The sequence below is a fragment of the Triturus cristatus genome, chromosome 3_1 (assembly GCF_964204655.1).
Source record: "Triturus cristatus chromosome 3_1, aTriCri1.1, whole genome shotgun sequence".
Lineage (NCBI taxonomy): Eukaryota > Metazoa > Chordata > Amphibia > Caudata > Salamandridae > Triturus > Triturus cristatus.
This window is the reverse complement of record NC_140583.1, coordinates 77,846,519-77,862,059: the sequence shown is the minus strand read 5'-3', so window position 1 is coordinate 77,862,059 and position 15,541 is coordinate 77,846,519. Positions and strand designations below refer to the sequence as shown.

At 44.7% G+C, this 15,541-nt stretch overlaps 1 protein-coding gene across 2 annotated transcripts in view; it reads right to left on the bottom strand.

Annotated features, from left to right (window-relative positions):
* Positions 1-15,541, bottom strand: part of LRRC4C (leucine rich repeat containing 4C) — a 1,197,586-nt gene that overhangs the window by 89,187 nt on the left and 1,092,858 nt on the right. For both annotated transcript variants that reach the window (XM_085643468.1, XM_085643467.1), the window contains one exon: positions 2,215-2,322. The gene's annotated coding sequence lies outside the window, so the exon portion shown is untranslated. The remainder of the gene's footprint in view (positions 1-2,214; positions 2,323-15,541) is intronic.

Here is a 15,541-nt window from a genome sequence, read left to right as displayed (position 1 = left end):
CTTATTTATGAGGCCTTGCGACAGTTTTGCGCTTCCGTTGCGTCACTTTTTGTGACGCATCGGTGGCATAAAACATGCCTCCTGTTGCGCACTATTTACAAAGTGACTTATCTAAGCAGATGCGTCACTTTGCAAACCCCTGCGCTACATTATACCTGCGCCAGGTATAATGTATGCAGGGTGGGCGTTCCCACATAAGTAAGCCTCGTAGAAGTGACGCAGTGAAATCTATGAGATTTCACTGCGCCACTTCTAGGGTGCAAACGCGTCAATATCTTATGCCTGCCTCACAGCAGGCGTAAGACTGACGCAGGCCCTTTCACATGGGGCATTGCTGGAGTTGCGTCACTTTTGTGACACACTCCAGCAATGCGTCACTTTTGCGCCTACAGATACGTCAGAAATTCTGACGTATCTGTAACTCCTTGCGACATGATGCATCATATAGTAAATATGACGCATCCATCAAGTCGCAAGGAGGCCGCACTGAGAAGTGACGCATCGCTGCTTTTACGCAGCAATGCGTCACTTCTCATAAATGAGGCCCCAGGTGTTGCTACAACTGGGTTTATCAGCACTTAATTTACTCACCTCGAAAGATTAGAAAGCAGTGGCGGCTGCTCCAATTTTGGGATGGTGCGGCAACGCGAATGCTCGGGGGTGGTCAGTGGTGAGGAGAAAATTAAAAAAAACTTCTGCCCCTGAACCGCCGTCTCGGTGCTCCTCTCCCGCCCCTGCACCGCCGTCTCGGTGCTCCTCTCCCGCCCCTGGTCACGCTGCACAGGTTCCCAGTGGCCAATCACGGCGCTGCTCTCAAGCATAAGCGCAGCACTGTGATTGGCCTGAGCAAGCTGACTTGACGGGGACAGGGACAGGCAGCCTGGGACTTTTCTCCGGCTCAGCTATTGCAACACAGCTGGGTGAGAGAAACGTGAGTGCGCATGTCTGTTCGGCCGGCCTTAGACGGCCGGTCAAACCGACAAGTGCACTTACGAGTGCCCAACACTCCTCCCTAAAGTGTGACGCTCGGCAGGGTGGCCCCACCCTAACCTGGGCTGGCAGTAATAATAATGAAATGATAACAAAATGGTTTTATTCTCATTGTATTTTTCAGTGGGGCGCTGCTTGCCCGCCATAACGGAGGAGCCGCGCCAGCTGAAGGCTGAGCTGGCTGTACCAGGATACAGTCATGACTTGTGTGGTACTAACCCTCTAGAAAACAGGGTTTACCTCGGGGGACAGAAGAGCACATTAGCTCACTGAGCCATCTTACCAGACTCTGTTAGCTCTTATTACCCCAAGAATGCAGCCCATCTATGTAACGGCTGTGCCGTGCAATGTGCAGACCGAGAATCTGTATTATGCAGAGAGGAGAGTGAACCAGGGGCAGAAGAGTGCAGAGCGCCAAAGAGCCAAGAAGGGACTGAGCGAAGAAGAAAGCGCTGTGATGAGTGGAAACCTTGTCATATGTCAATGACACACTGAGTATGTAGAGGAACAAGCGGCTGTACTGTACAGCTTCAAACAAAGCCAGCCGTCTAGATTCTAAATACTTTGTGGAAAAATGCAGATTTGCATATAGAACAGTACTTACTTTCTAAATAAACAAGTGCCGGAGCCCTCGTCAGGAGGCCCCCACAGTTTGCATCACCCATTGCCACTGTACTTACACAACTACTAACCATCACACTGCTAAAAATGTGACAATTCAAAGTATTTGAGACCACCACATCTTTAAGAATGGCTTTGGTGGCAGGCATTAGTTGTTTTTAATGTACATTGAACTGGTAAACAACTTTTTCGGCTCATCTTTAAATTACACAAACAGCGCCACCATGTGGCAACAGCCATAAGTGCAAGTTCCGGCAATTCAGTGCCGGTGCCGAGCACCGGAAACCACCGGCTCAAATAAAGCACTAATATAGAAGAAATGCATAGAAGTGAATGTTGCGGATATCTCCCCACTGAATTTCAGAGGAGTCAAGAATGTAGCATGCATAAGGCAGTGTGGAACAAAGGACAGAATATGGCATCAGCCACCTTGCATCCTATCAAACATGCGGTTCCAGAACCACAGCCTTTAGGGCATGAACCCCAAACACAGAGCAGAAATGAATCCCCTGGGGTTCAGGAAACTCTTCAGAGCAGACCACTCTGCTGAGCAGCGGCCCGGGCATGGATGGCGCTAGAGGACTGTGGCATGGTGGGGCTCACCTCGCATTCGGTGGGGCTGCCCCTCCCCGCGCCCTCTGCGCTGCTCCTCTGCTTCCACAGGTCTCCGTAGTGACTACAAGGCGTCTCTCCAGCACAGCATACAGCCCCCTAGAAAAAAATAATACCTACATTAAACCGCAGAATCTGGCACAAATATATTTCTCCATGCAGGATAAATACACTGGTATTGTATCAAGTTATTTAAAACCATCACAATATAAAAACAGCAATCTGATTAAAACCGATAAAACAAAGCAAAACTTCTTAAAGCCTATCCAATCCATACATTTGGCACGACTAGCCCCCCTAACAAGCCTGATCCCCTAAAGTGCAAGGCGCGATGTTGTCCACATGGGATCCGGAATTCCGGTTAAATAAGGGAAAAATAACAACTAGATCTATACAGGAAAAGATAGGGTAAACTTCCAAGAGTTCTGTACAGAGCAAAGGATCGATAAAACAATGCCCTTTATTACACTCCCTCATAAGGTAGGTTAAAGTACTCCCCCTCTATAGGACCTAATTTACACCGTATCAAACGATGTGTCATAAAATGAAGCACTCATGAGACATTTCAATGAAAAAAAGTTATCTTTTGACCCCCAGGTCTGGCAGCCTCTGCGCTCGCTCGTCTTCCCACACTGAGGCTCATTGTATTTTTGGTGTTGACAGAACGTGTTTATGTGGCAGGGTTGGCACCAGGGCAAGGGGTGCCCATTCGCTGGCCCTTAGGGGCTGAGAGAAGGCCCTGGCAGGTAGGTGGGTGGTGAGGAGGGTGACCAAGATGTGTTTCCCAAGTGTTCGCCCTTCCCTCGGAGACCACAGTCGATGACTGAAGTAACATTAGGTGAGTTCAGCCAAGTTATACTCAGTCCTTCCAGCACAAACCCGAGGACCCCCTACTGAGGGTGTGCCAGTTCTGGAGAACCCACGCTTGGGACCGAGCTATTGAGTACTAGCGGCTTAGTTGTGGAGCGTTCCCCTTCACCTCCTGCCCCCACCCCGCACTACCTCTTCCAGCTTTAATATATTTTATATTCAGAAAGCTTCTTGAAATGTGGCGGTTCATACAAGAAAGAAACAGGAAGAAAGGAAGGAAGAAAAATAAATAAAGAAAGAAAGAAAGACATGAATAAATATATAACAAATCAATCAATAAATGAAGCCTGATATGGAATGGTTTGCATGGTTAAATATGTCACAGAAAGAAAGCAAGAAAGAAAGAAAGGAAGAAAGAAAGAAAAAAGAAAGAAAGAAAGAAAGAAAGATATAATAACATAAACAAATCATGTTATGGAATCATTTAATATATGGTTAAAGTGAAGAAAGCCCTCTCATCAAGGGTGGAGGGCAGTGCGAGCTGTGGACATACTTATTCCCTCACCTGGTAAATGTGGCAGAAGGCAATAGTAATTTTCATGAATGGGAAGGACCAAGCCCCAGTTAGGAGTGGGGTGGGGGGCGGACACTGGCTGAAACCAGTGCGGTGGAGACCCCAAGCACCATGATGGAAGCAGAACTGGCAAGAGTGGGAGACAAGGAGTGGCGGGGGGGGCACAAGCGGAGCTGCAGGTGTGGAGGGCACCGATGACTGAGTCAAGAATATGGCTCTGGAGGACGGAAGTGCTGAATCAGATGTATAGATAGAAACAAAAGACTGTCGTCACACACGGTGGACCGTGGAAGCCTCACTGAGTGTTTGCCCAGTGCCCTCTCTTTTCTTGCACCTAAGTGAGCTGCATCAGGAGTCACGTCAATCTTTTTATGGAAGAACACAGAGGGACCTGAGGTTCCACTCTTGTGTTACCATAGTTGTAGTTTCTTGACGGTGGAGCTAGAATACCAGAACACCAAACTGACCAATGAGAATGAAGCGTAGACTGCAATTTACAGCAAGCAGTTAATGCTAGACAGATGGCACTGCCAAGCGGCAGAAGAAAACACAAGCAGCCAATGTAATACAGACGGAGAGGAAGGCGTAAGTATGTGCAGACCTCAACCAGAGCAGGTGACACCTGCATCACACAAGTGATGTGAGCTTATGTTACACAAGTGATGTGAGCTTGTATTACACAAGTGATGTGAGCTTGCGTTACACAAGTGATGTGAGCTTGCATTACACAAGTGATGTGAGCTTGCATTACACAAGTGATGAGAGCTTGCATTACACAAGTGATGTGAGCTTGTGTTACACAAGTGATGTGAGCTTGTATTACACAAGTGATGTGAGCTTGTGTTACACAAGTGATGTGAGCATGTATTACACACGTGTTGTAAGCTTGTATTACACAAGTGATGTGAGCTTGTGTTACACAAGTGTTGTAGGCTTGTATTACACAAGTGATGTGAGCTTGTGTTACACAAGTGATGTGAGCTTGTGTTACACAAGTGGTGTGAGCTTGTGTTACACAAGTGTTGTAAGCTTGTATTACACATGTGATGTGAGCTTGTGTTACACAAGTGATGTGAGCTTGTATTACACAAGTGATGTGAGCTTGTGTTAAACAAGTGATGTGAGCTTGTATTACACTGCTAAGCACCCATTCATGCTTGCACCTGTTCACTACTAGGCAACCATTCATGCATGCACACATTCACTGCAAATCACCAATTCATGCTTGCACATGTTCGCTACTAAGCACCCATTCATGCTTGCACCTGTTCACTGTAAATCACCCATTCAAATTTGCACATATACACTACTAAGCATCCATCTTAGCATGCATCCAATCACTGCAAACGACCCATTCATGCTTGCTTGAACATGTTCACTATAAAGCACCTATTCAGGCATGCATCTGTTCACTGCAAACCACTGCAAACCATCCATTTATGCTTCACAACTAAGCACCCATTCATAAATGCGCATGTTCACTTCAAATCACCCATTCATGCCTGCACATGATCACTACTAGGCGTCCTTTCATGCATGCACACATTCACGGCTAATCACGCATTCATGGTTGCTCATGTTGACTAGAAAGCACCCATTCAAGCATGCATCCGTTCACTGCAAACCACCCATTCATGAATAGCACATGTTCACTACTAACCAACTTTTCGTGCATGCATGCGTCACTGCAAACCACCCATTCATGTCTGAAAATGTTCACTACTAAGCACCTATTCATGCATGCATGCGTTCACTGCAAACCACTCATTCATGTCTGCACATTTTCACTACTAAGCACCAATACATGTTTGCACATGTTCACTATTAAGCACCCATTCAAGCATGCATCTGGTCACTACTAAGCACCGTTCCATGTATGGACATTTCACTGCAAACTACCCACTCATGCTTGCACATGTTCACTACAAATCACCCATTCATGCTTGCCCCTGTTCACTACTAAGTGCCCATTCATGCTTTCACGTGTTCAGTACTAAGCGCCCATTCATGCTTTCACGTGTTCACTACTAAGCGCCCATTCATGCTTGCACGTGTTCACTACTAAGCGCCCATTCATGCTTGCACGTGTTCACTACTAAGCGCCCATTCATGCTTGCACGTGTTCACTACTAAGCGCCCATTCATGCTTGCACATGTTCACTGCAAATCACCCATTCATGCTTGCCCCTGTTCACTACTAAGCGCCCATTCATGCTTGCACGTGTTCACTACTAAGCATCATGCTTTCGTGCAATGCAGAGCAGCCACTTTCAAAGTTCATGAGTCCAAGCACTTAGTAAAATGTGATGTAAATGAAGGCAGTCCTAACTATACACCCTAAATCTCTCAAAGAGATTCAGCAATGACAGACCCATTCACACCGTTGAAGGGCGCCCCACTGTGAGGAAGATGACATCCTGACACCGCAAGAGCTCGGGACTCGAGTTATCCCGGCTGCTCTAGTGCTGTTTCTCCAGACAGCAAACACAGCGAATAATTCCTAATTTGCTGAAAGCAATCACAGGAGGCTGCTAAAAAGAATTCCACATCCTGTGCTGCTTCCAGCCGGAGCCCCTAAAAACCTGGCTGCGCCAATTAGCTAAAAGCAACGAGGAAATCGATAACTGTCAGATGGTCAGGGGACGGGGTTATATCAGGAGTTCCCGCCATGGCACGCGCGCTCTTTCCTGCATCCAAATGTCACCGCTTCCCACTGACCCTCCTGTTCGGAAACGTTATATAGATTTACATAAATAGCGCTGCAAAAAAACAGAACGTTGAGAGAAAAATGTGTTCAGGTGGCACAAACACTTCAACTTTTCTGTGGGAGGGAAAAGAAACTCACAGCAAAAAAAACAGTTAATACGATGCTATGATTCCAAATCAAACGTAACAAATCCTTCAAATGCCCCACTGATGGACCGCTCGGCAGACCGTACCTCAGTCTTGCACCACTCAGGTCCCGTGCATAGAGCCCCGTGCACAGGATGACCGTGCACAACAGACTCAGTGGTAGCGGGACCTCTCGGACAGACCTTGAACCCTGTGCTCCTTGTGCATGGTCAGAGGCCTGGCACCAGCACTTTGATGGCAGCAGGACCTGTACAGAGCCTATTCCAGGGATCACGACACCTGCCAAAGGGCATTGGCAAACACACGGTGGCAGAAGGTTCATGCCCTGGGACCCATGTGTGTGTCCAAATCAATCAATCACTCACTCAATCAGGATTTGTAGAGCGTGGCTGCATCACCAGTGAGGGTACGGAGGCGCTGGGAGAGCTTGCTGCCTGTTCTCCTATTGGTTGAACATCCAGGTCTTAAAGTCCTTCCTGAACTGCTGGAGCGATGCTGAGGGTATGAGGTGAGGGTGGTGGGGGGGGGTCCAGATCTTAGCCGCCAGGTGGGAGGCGTCCAAAGGTCTTGAATACCTGTTATTTATTCCGACACACAGACATTTTCATACAGGGCATTGTGCTGGTGAGACCCTACCGTCAGCTGTGCAGCTGGTTCAGTGCCACCAAAATTGGTATGGGGGCTGATGCCAGACATGTGTGCAATGGTTATTTGCTTTGTCAAGAACACTTTGTGTGTCACCTACAAACCCTGAAAATTCACTAACATATTCTGTTAAAGGAGAGTTAACAAAAAGTGATAAAAAAGCATAGACATTTCCTTCAGAAATCTTTAGTGGATGGGTGATATTTTCACTCTGGATACACAATCGTTTGTTAGATTGTGTGTGTTATTTACTGATGTTGTGTTGTAATGTGTAGATATTATTCCCTTTTATCACAGATCATTTCACCTTTACTCTCCTGCGCATGCTTCACAGGAAGTTGGCACACCTGATAATTCTTTTTGCCAAGCGATGAGTCTGCTTTTTTTTTTTAATCATGTTTGACTTTAAATGGTGCTTTGTTTGATGGGGATCCAGTAATGTGATGTATGTACTTTTTAGATAAACTATTGCTAAATTTGTGTGATATCGGAACCATTAACGTTTGAATTTGCTGAGTTTTTAAGCTCTTTTTTAAACCATTAATTGACACTGGGAATAACCACTACTGTTTTTTTTTAACATTGTTTTTATTTTCACTTGTTCTTTTTTCATAACAGGATTATATCAGATTATGAATAAGACTTCATTAGTATCACCTATTTATTTACAGGACAGATGTACACTCATGTTAATATGGATTCAAAACATGGGTGCAGGTCATTGCGTGTGCATGAGTAGGTGAGTGAAGTTGACCACGTCTGTAGTGAGTACATGTAACAACTCTGTAGGTTTGTGTTTTAGGCCATTGTAAAGCAGCTGCATGCATGCCAGTTTACACCACGGAGCGCCTGCTGGCATGTATATATTCATGTTGCCTTTAGTGTGTGTTGTAGCCTGGAGCATGTGATGGCCTGTGTGCGTGATCAGTATGAGCATCTCTTTGGATGCTGGATTATGTGTGTCATGAGTGTTCTTGTATATGTGTGTGAAGGTTCTGTGGCTCTTTATGCAGCCAGTGCAGATGGGTGGATCATGACACATGATGTCACATTTTGATGCAAATGCCTGAATGTGCTGTGACCGCGTTGCATGAAGTGAGAGGCAGAAGTGACAGCAGATTATAGCCAGTGCCTCATGATTGTTAATTTGGTGGAACAGTGGATGGCTGGTCCTTACCCCCCGTCTTGGAGGTATATGCATATGGTTCAGTTTGAATATTGACAAGGCAAAAACAGCTAAGGCCAGTCCTAATGGGCAGAAGGGGCCGTGCCCCCACACCTTTTGCCCAAAACGAAGAGTGTCTGTCAACCTGAGCAAAGGTCAGCCTGACAGGTAATTTTTATTTTCAGGTCAAGCTGCCAGGAACTAGATATGCGCTAGATGTGCACGCTCCTGGCTGCCTGAGCGGCACTTTGCAGGACTGAAGCTGTCTCAGCTCCTGTGGGCTTGACCTCTTCAGCTGGGCAAAGCGCCTTGAGGCCCTCCTACTCGTGATGAAGTAGAGTGTCACTGGTGCCTCTTTTCTAAGCCCTGAAGTGCCCAGGGCCGAGTGTCATTCACTGGCACCTATTCACAGAGTGGGATGGGGTCAGCAACTCTCTCTGACTCAATCCCACTCTGTGACGAGAGGGACTATTGCCATCCCTCGTCAGCCAACAAGGGAAGGCTGCCCCAACCCTCCTGGAGCCTCTGAGGCACAGCTGTGCAGTTCTGATTTTTTAAAAATATTTGGTGCATGTGTGCATGAATATTTGGGAGTGAGGGTCGTGAATATATGTGTGTGTGGGTGTGTACGCACGCATGTGTGAATAAATGGGTTTGAGTCAGTGTGTTTGTGTCCCGTCCACCTCCCTCCCTGCTAAAAGTACCAGCTTCCACTGGGTATAAGCTTGTTCTACGTTCGTTGTGCATAGTCGATGTAGATGTTTTTTCCGTTTTCCATGAGTTGGTATTGTGGGTAGTGCCCTTGCACAAGTGCCCGAATCTTGCACTGGTGTTAGTGCCATTTCGATAAAAGGTAGAGGGATGTTGTATTCAGCAGAGAGAGGAGATGGCAGGGGAAGAGAAGTTACGCAGTGCATTTAGTTCCTACGGATATTTGTATATGTGTGTGCGGTACAGTGGACCATTTGTTGGATTGTGTATGTTCTTATCCCTCTGTGCTCATTCAACATGGGTTCCATTTGGTTATTTATGTGAATTCCCATGCACAAGCTGTTCCTTCACTCTACCTGACTCATGTGTGTACTGTTTGTGGGCTGGTGAACAGTGCATTTGTTTGTACATATGGTTATTTATGTGAATTCCCATGCACAAGCTGTTCCTTCACTCTACCTGACTCATGTGTGTACTGTTTGTGGGCTGGTGACAGTGCATTTGTTTGTACATATGGTTATTTATGTGAATTCCCATGCACAAGCTGTTCCTTCACTCTACCAGACTCATGTGTGTACTGTTTGTGGACTGGTGAACAGTGCATTTTTTTGTACATATGGTTATTTATGTGAATTCCCATGCACAAGCTGTTCCTTCACTCTACCTGACTCATGTGTGTACTGTTTGTGGACTGGTGAACAGTGCATTTGTTTGTACATATGGTTATTTATGTGAATTCCCATGCACAAGCTGTTCCTTCACTCTACCTGACTCATGTGTACTGTTTGTGGACTGGTGAACAGTGCATTTGTTTGTACATATGGTTATTTATGTGAATTCCCATGCACAAGCTGTTCCTTCACTCTACCTGAGTCATGTGTGTACTGTTTGTGGGCTGGTGAACAGTGCATTTGTTTGTACATATGGTTATTTATGTGAATTCCCATGCACAAGCTGTTCCTTCACTCTACCTGACTCATGTGTGTACTGTTTGTGGGCTGGTGAACAGTGCATTTGTTTGTACATATGGTTATTTATGTGAATTCCCATGCACAAGCTGTTCCTTCACTCTACCTGACTCATGTGTGTACTGTTTGTGGGCTGGTGAACAGTGCATTTGTTCGTACATATGGTTATTTATGTGAATTCCCATGCACAAGCTGTTCCTTCACTCTACCTGACTCATGTGTGTACTGTTTGTGGGCTGGTGACAGTGCATTTGTTTGTACATTTGGTTATTTATGTGAATTCCCATGCACAAGCTGTTCCTTCACTCTACCTGACTCATGTGTGTACTGTTTGTGGGCTGGTGAACAGTGCATTTGTTTGTACATATGGTTATTTATGTGAATTCCCATGCACAAGCTGTTCCTTCACTCTACCTGACTCATGTGTGTACTGTTTGTGGGCTGGTGAACAGTGCATTTGTTTGTACATATGGTTATTTATGTGAATTCCCATGCACAAGCTGTTCCTTCACTGTACCTGACTCATGTGTGTACTCTTTGTGGGCTGGTGACAGTGCATTTGTTTGTACATATGGTTATTTATGTGAATTCCCATGCACAAGCTGTTCCTTCACTCTACCTGACTCATGTGTGTACTGTTTGTGGGCTGGTGACAGTGCATTTGTTTGTACATATGGTTATTTATGTGAATTCCCATGCACAAGCTGTTCCTTCACTGTACCTGACTCATGTGTGTACTGTTTGTGGGCTGGTGACAGTGCATTTGTTTGTACATTTGGTTATTTATGTGAATTCCCATGCACAAGCTGTTCCTTCACTCTACCTGACTCATGTGTGTACTGTTTGTGGGCTGGTGAACAGTGCATTTGTTTGTACATATGGTTATTTATGTGAATTCCCATGCACAAGCTGTTCCTTCACTCTACCTGACTCATGTGTGTCCTGTTTGTGGGCTGGTGACAGTGCATTTGTTTGTACATATGGTTATTTATGTGAATTCCCATGCACAAGCTGTTCCTTCACTCTACCTGACTCATGTGTGTCCTGTTTGTGGGCTGGTGACAGTGCATTTGTTTGTACATATGGTTATTTATGTGAATTCCCATGCACAAGCTGTTCCTTCACTGTACCTGACTCATGTGTGTACTGTTTGTGGGCTGGTGACAGTGCATTTGTTTGTACATTTGGTTATTTATGTGAATTCCCATGCACAAGCTGTTCCTTCACTCTACCTGACTCATGTGTGTACTGTTTGTGGGCTGGTGAACAGTGCATTTGTTTGTACATATGGTTATTTATGTGAATTCCCATGCACAAGCTGTTCCTTCACTGTACCTGACTCATGTGTGTACTGTTTGTGGGCTGGTGACAGTGCATTTGTTTGTACATATGGTTATTTATGTGAATTCCCATGCACAAGCTGTTCCTTCACTCTACCTGACTCATGTGTGTACTGTTTGTGGGCTGGTGGCAGTGCATTTGTTTGTACATATGGTTATTTATGTGAATTCCCATGCACAAGCTGTTCCTTCACTCTACCTGACTCATGTGTGTACTGTTTGTGGGCTGGTGATCAGTGCATTTGTTTGTACATATGGTTATTTATGTGAATTCCCATGCACAAGCTGTTCCTTCACTGTACCTGACTCATGTGTGTACTGTTTGTGGGCTGGTGATCAGTGCATTTGTTTGTACATATGGTTATTTATGTGAATTCCCATGCACAAGCTGTTCCTTCACTCTACCTGACTCATGTGTGTACTGTTTGTGGGCTGGTGGCAGTGCATTTGTTTGTACATATGGTTATTTATGTGAATTCCCATGCACAAGCTGTTCCTTCACTCTACCTGACTCATGTGTGTACTGTTTGTGGGCTGGTGACAGTGCATTTGTTTGTACATATGGTTATTTACGTGAATTCCCATGCACAAGCTGTTCCTTCACTCTACCTGACTCATGTGTGTACTGTTTGTGGACTGGTGAACAGTGCATTTGTTTGTACATATGGTTATTTACGTGAATTCCCATGCACAAGCTGTTCCTTCACTCTACCTGACTCATGTGTGTACTGTTTGTGGGCTGGTGAACAGTGCATTTGTTTGTACATATGGTTATTTATGTGAATTCCCATGCACAAACTGTTCCTTCACTATACCTGACTCACGTGTGTACTCTTTGTGGGCTGGTGAACAGTGCATTTGTTTGTACATATGGTTACTTACGTGAATTCCCATGCACAAGCTGTTCCTTCACTCTACCTGACTCATGTGTGTACTGTTTGTGGGCTGGTGACAGTGCATTTGTTTGTACATATGGTTATTTATGTGAATTCCCATGCACAAGCTGTTCCTTCACTCTACCTGACTCATGTGTGTACTGTTTGTGGGCTGGTGATCAGTGCATTTGTTTGTACATATGGTTATTTATGTGAATTCCCATGCACAAGCTGTTCCTTCACTCTACCTGACTCATGTGTGTACTGTTTGTGGGCTGGTGAACAGTGCATTTGTTTGTACATATGGTTATTTATGTGAATTCCCATGCACAAGCTGTTCCTTCACTCTACCTGACTCATGTGTGTACTGTTTGTGGGCTGGTGAACAGTGCATTTGTTCGTACATATGGTTATTTATGTGAATTCCCATGCACAAGCTGTTCCTTCACTCTACCTGACTCATGTGTGTACTGTTTGTGGGCTGGTGAACAGTGCATTTGTTTGTACATATGGTTATTTATGTGAATTCCCATGCACAAGCTGTTCCTTCACTCTACCTGACTCATGTGTGTACTGTTTGTGGGCTGGTGAACAGTGCATTTGTTTGTACATATGGTTATTTATGTGAATTCCCATGCACAAGCTGTTCCTTCACTCTACCTGACTCATGTGTATACTGTTTGTGGACTGGTGAACAGTGCATTTGTTTGTACATATGGTTATTTATGTGAATTCCCATGCACAAGCTGTTCCTTCACTCTACCTGACTCATGTGTGTACTGTTTGTGGGCTGGTGAACAGTGCATTTGTTTGTACATATGGTTATTTATGTGAATTCCCATGCACAAGCTGTTCCTTCACTCTACCTGACTCATGTGTGTACTGTTTGTGGGCTGGTGAACAGTGCATTTGTTTGTACATATGGTTATTTATGTGAATTCCCATGCACAAGCTGTTCCTTCACTCTACCTGACTCATGTGTGTACTGTTTGTGGGCTGGTGAACAGTGCATTTGTTTGTACATATGGTTATTTATGTGAATTCCCATGCACAAGCTGTTCCTTCACTCTACGTGACTCATGTGTGTACTGTTTGTGGGCTGGTGACAGTGCATTTGTTTGTACATATGGTTATTTATGTGAATTCCCATGCACAAGCTGTTCCTTCACTCTACCTGACTCATGTGTGTACTGTTTGTGGGCTGTTGACAGTGCATTTGTTTGTACATATGGTTATTTATGTGAATTCCCATGCACAAGCTGTTCCTTCACTGTACCTGACTCATGTGTGTACTGTTTGTGGGCTGGTGGTAGTGCATTTGTTTGTACATATGGTTATTTATGTGAATTCCCATGCACAAGCTGTTCCTTCACTCTACCTGACTCATGTGTGTACTGTTTGTGGGCTGGTGAACAGTGCATTTGTTTGTACATATGGTTATTTATGTGAATTCCCATGCACAAGCTGTTCCTTCACTCTACCTGACTCATGTGTGTACTGTTTGTGGGCTGGTGATCAGTGCATTTGTTTGTACATATGGTTATTTATGTGAATTCCCATGCACAAGCTGTTCCTTCACTCCACCTGACTCATGTGTGTACTGTTTGTGGGCTGGTGAACAGTGCATTTGTTTTTACATATGGTTATTTACGTGAATTCCCATGCACAAGCTGTTCCTTCACTCTACCTGACTCATGTGTGTACTGTTTGTGGGCTGGTGACAGGGCATTTGTATGTACATATGGTTATTTATGTGAATTCCCATGCACAAGCTGTTCCTTCACTGTACCTGACTCATGTGTGTACTGTTTGTGGGCTGGTGAACAGTGCATTTGTTTGTACATATGGTTATTTATGTGAATTCCCATGCACAAGCTGTTCCTTCACTGTACCTGACTCATGTGTGTACTGTTTGTGGGCTGGTGAACAGTGCATTTGTTTGTACATATGGTTATTTATGTGAATTCCCATGCACAAGCTGTTCCTTCACTCTACCTGACTCATGTGTGTACTGTTTGTGGGCTGGTGAACAGTGCATTTGTTTGTACATATGGTTATTTATGTGAATTCCCATGCACAAGCTGTTCCTTCACTCTACCTGACTCATGTGTGTACTGTTTGTGGGCTGGTGAACAGTGCATTTGTTCGTACATATGGTTATTTATGTGAATTCCCATGCACAAGCTGTTCCTTCACTCTACCTGACTCATGTGTGTACTGTTTGTGGGCTGGTGAACAGTGCATTTGTTTGTACATATGGTTATTTATGTGAATTCCCATGCACAAGCTGTTCCTTCACTCTACCTGACTCATGTGTGTACTGTTTGTGGGCTGGTGAACAGTGCATTTGTTTGTACATATGGTTATTTATGTGAATTCCCATGCACAAGCTGTTCCTTCACTCTACGTGACTCATGTGTGTACTGTTTGTGGGCTGGTGACAGTGCATTTGTTTGTACATATGGTTATTTATGTGAATTCCCATGCACAAGCTGTTCCTTCACTCTACCTGACTCATGTGTGTACTGTTTGTGGGCTGGTGACAGTGCATTTGTTTGTACATATGGTTATTTATGTGAATTCCCATGCACAAGCTGTTCCTTCACTGTACCTGACTCATGTGTGTACTGTTTGTGGGCTGGTGACAGTGCATTTGTTTGTACATTTGGTTATTTATGTGAATTCCCATGCACAAGCTGTTCCTTCACTCTACCTGACTCATGTGTGTACTGTTTGTGGGCTGGTGAACAGTGCATTTGTTTGTACATATGGTTATTTATGTGAATTCCCATGCACAAGCTGTTCCTTCACTCTACCTGACTCATGTGTGTACTGTTTGTGGACTGGTGAACAGTGCATTTGTTTGTACATATGGTTATTTATGTGAATTCCCATGCACAAGCTGTTCCTTCACTCTACCTGACTCATGTGTGTACTGTTTGTGGGCTGGTGAACAGTGCATTTGTTCGTACATATGGTTATTTATGTGAATTCCCATGCACAAGCTGTTCCTTCACTCTACCTGACTCATGTGTATACTGTTTGTGGACTGGTGAACAGTGCATTTGTTTGTACATATGGTTATTTATGTGAATTCCCATGCACAAGCTGTTCCTTCACTGTACCTGACTCATGTGTGTACTGTTTGTGGGCTGGTGGTAGTGCATTTGTTTGTACATATGGTTATTTATGTGAATTCCCATGCACAAGCTGTTCCTTCACTCTACCTGACTCATGTGTGTACTGTTTGTGGGCTGGTGAACAGTGCATTTGTTTGTACATATGGTTATTTATGTGAATTCCCATGCACAAGCTGTTCCTTCACTCTACCTGACTCATGTGTGTACTGTTTGTGGGCTGGTGAACAGTGCATTTGT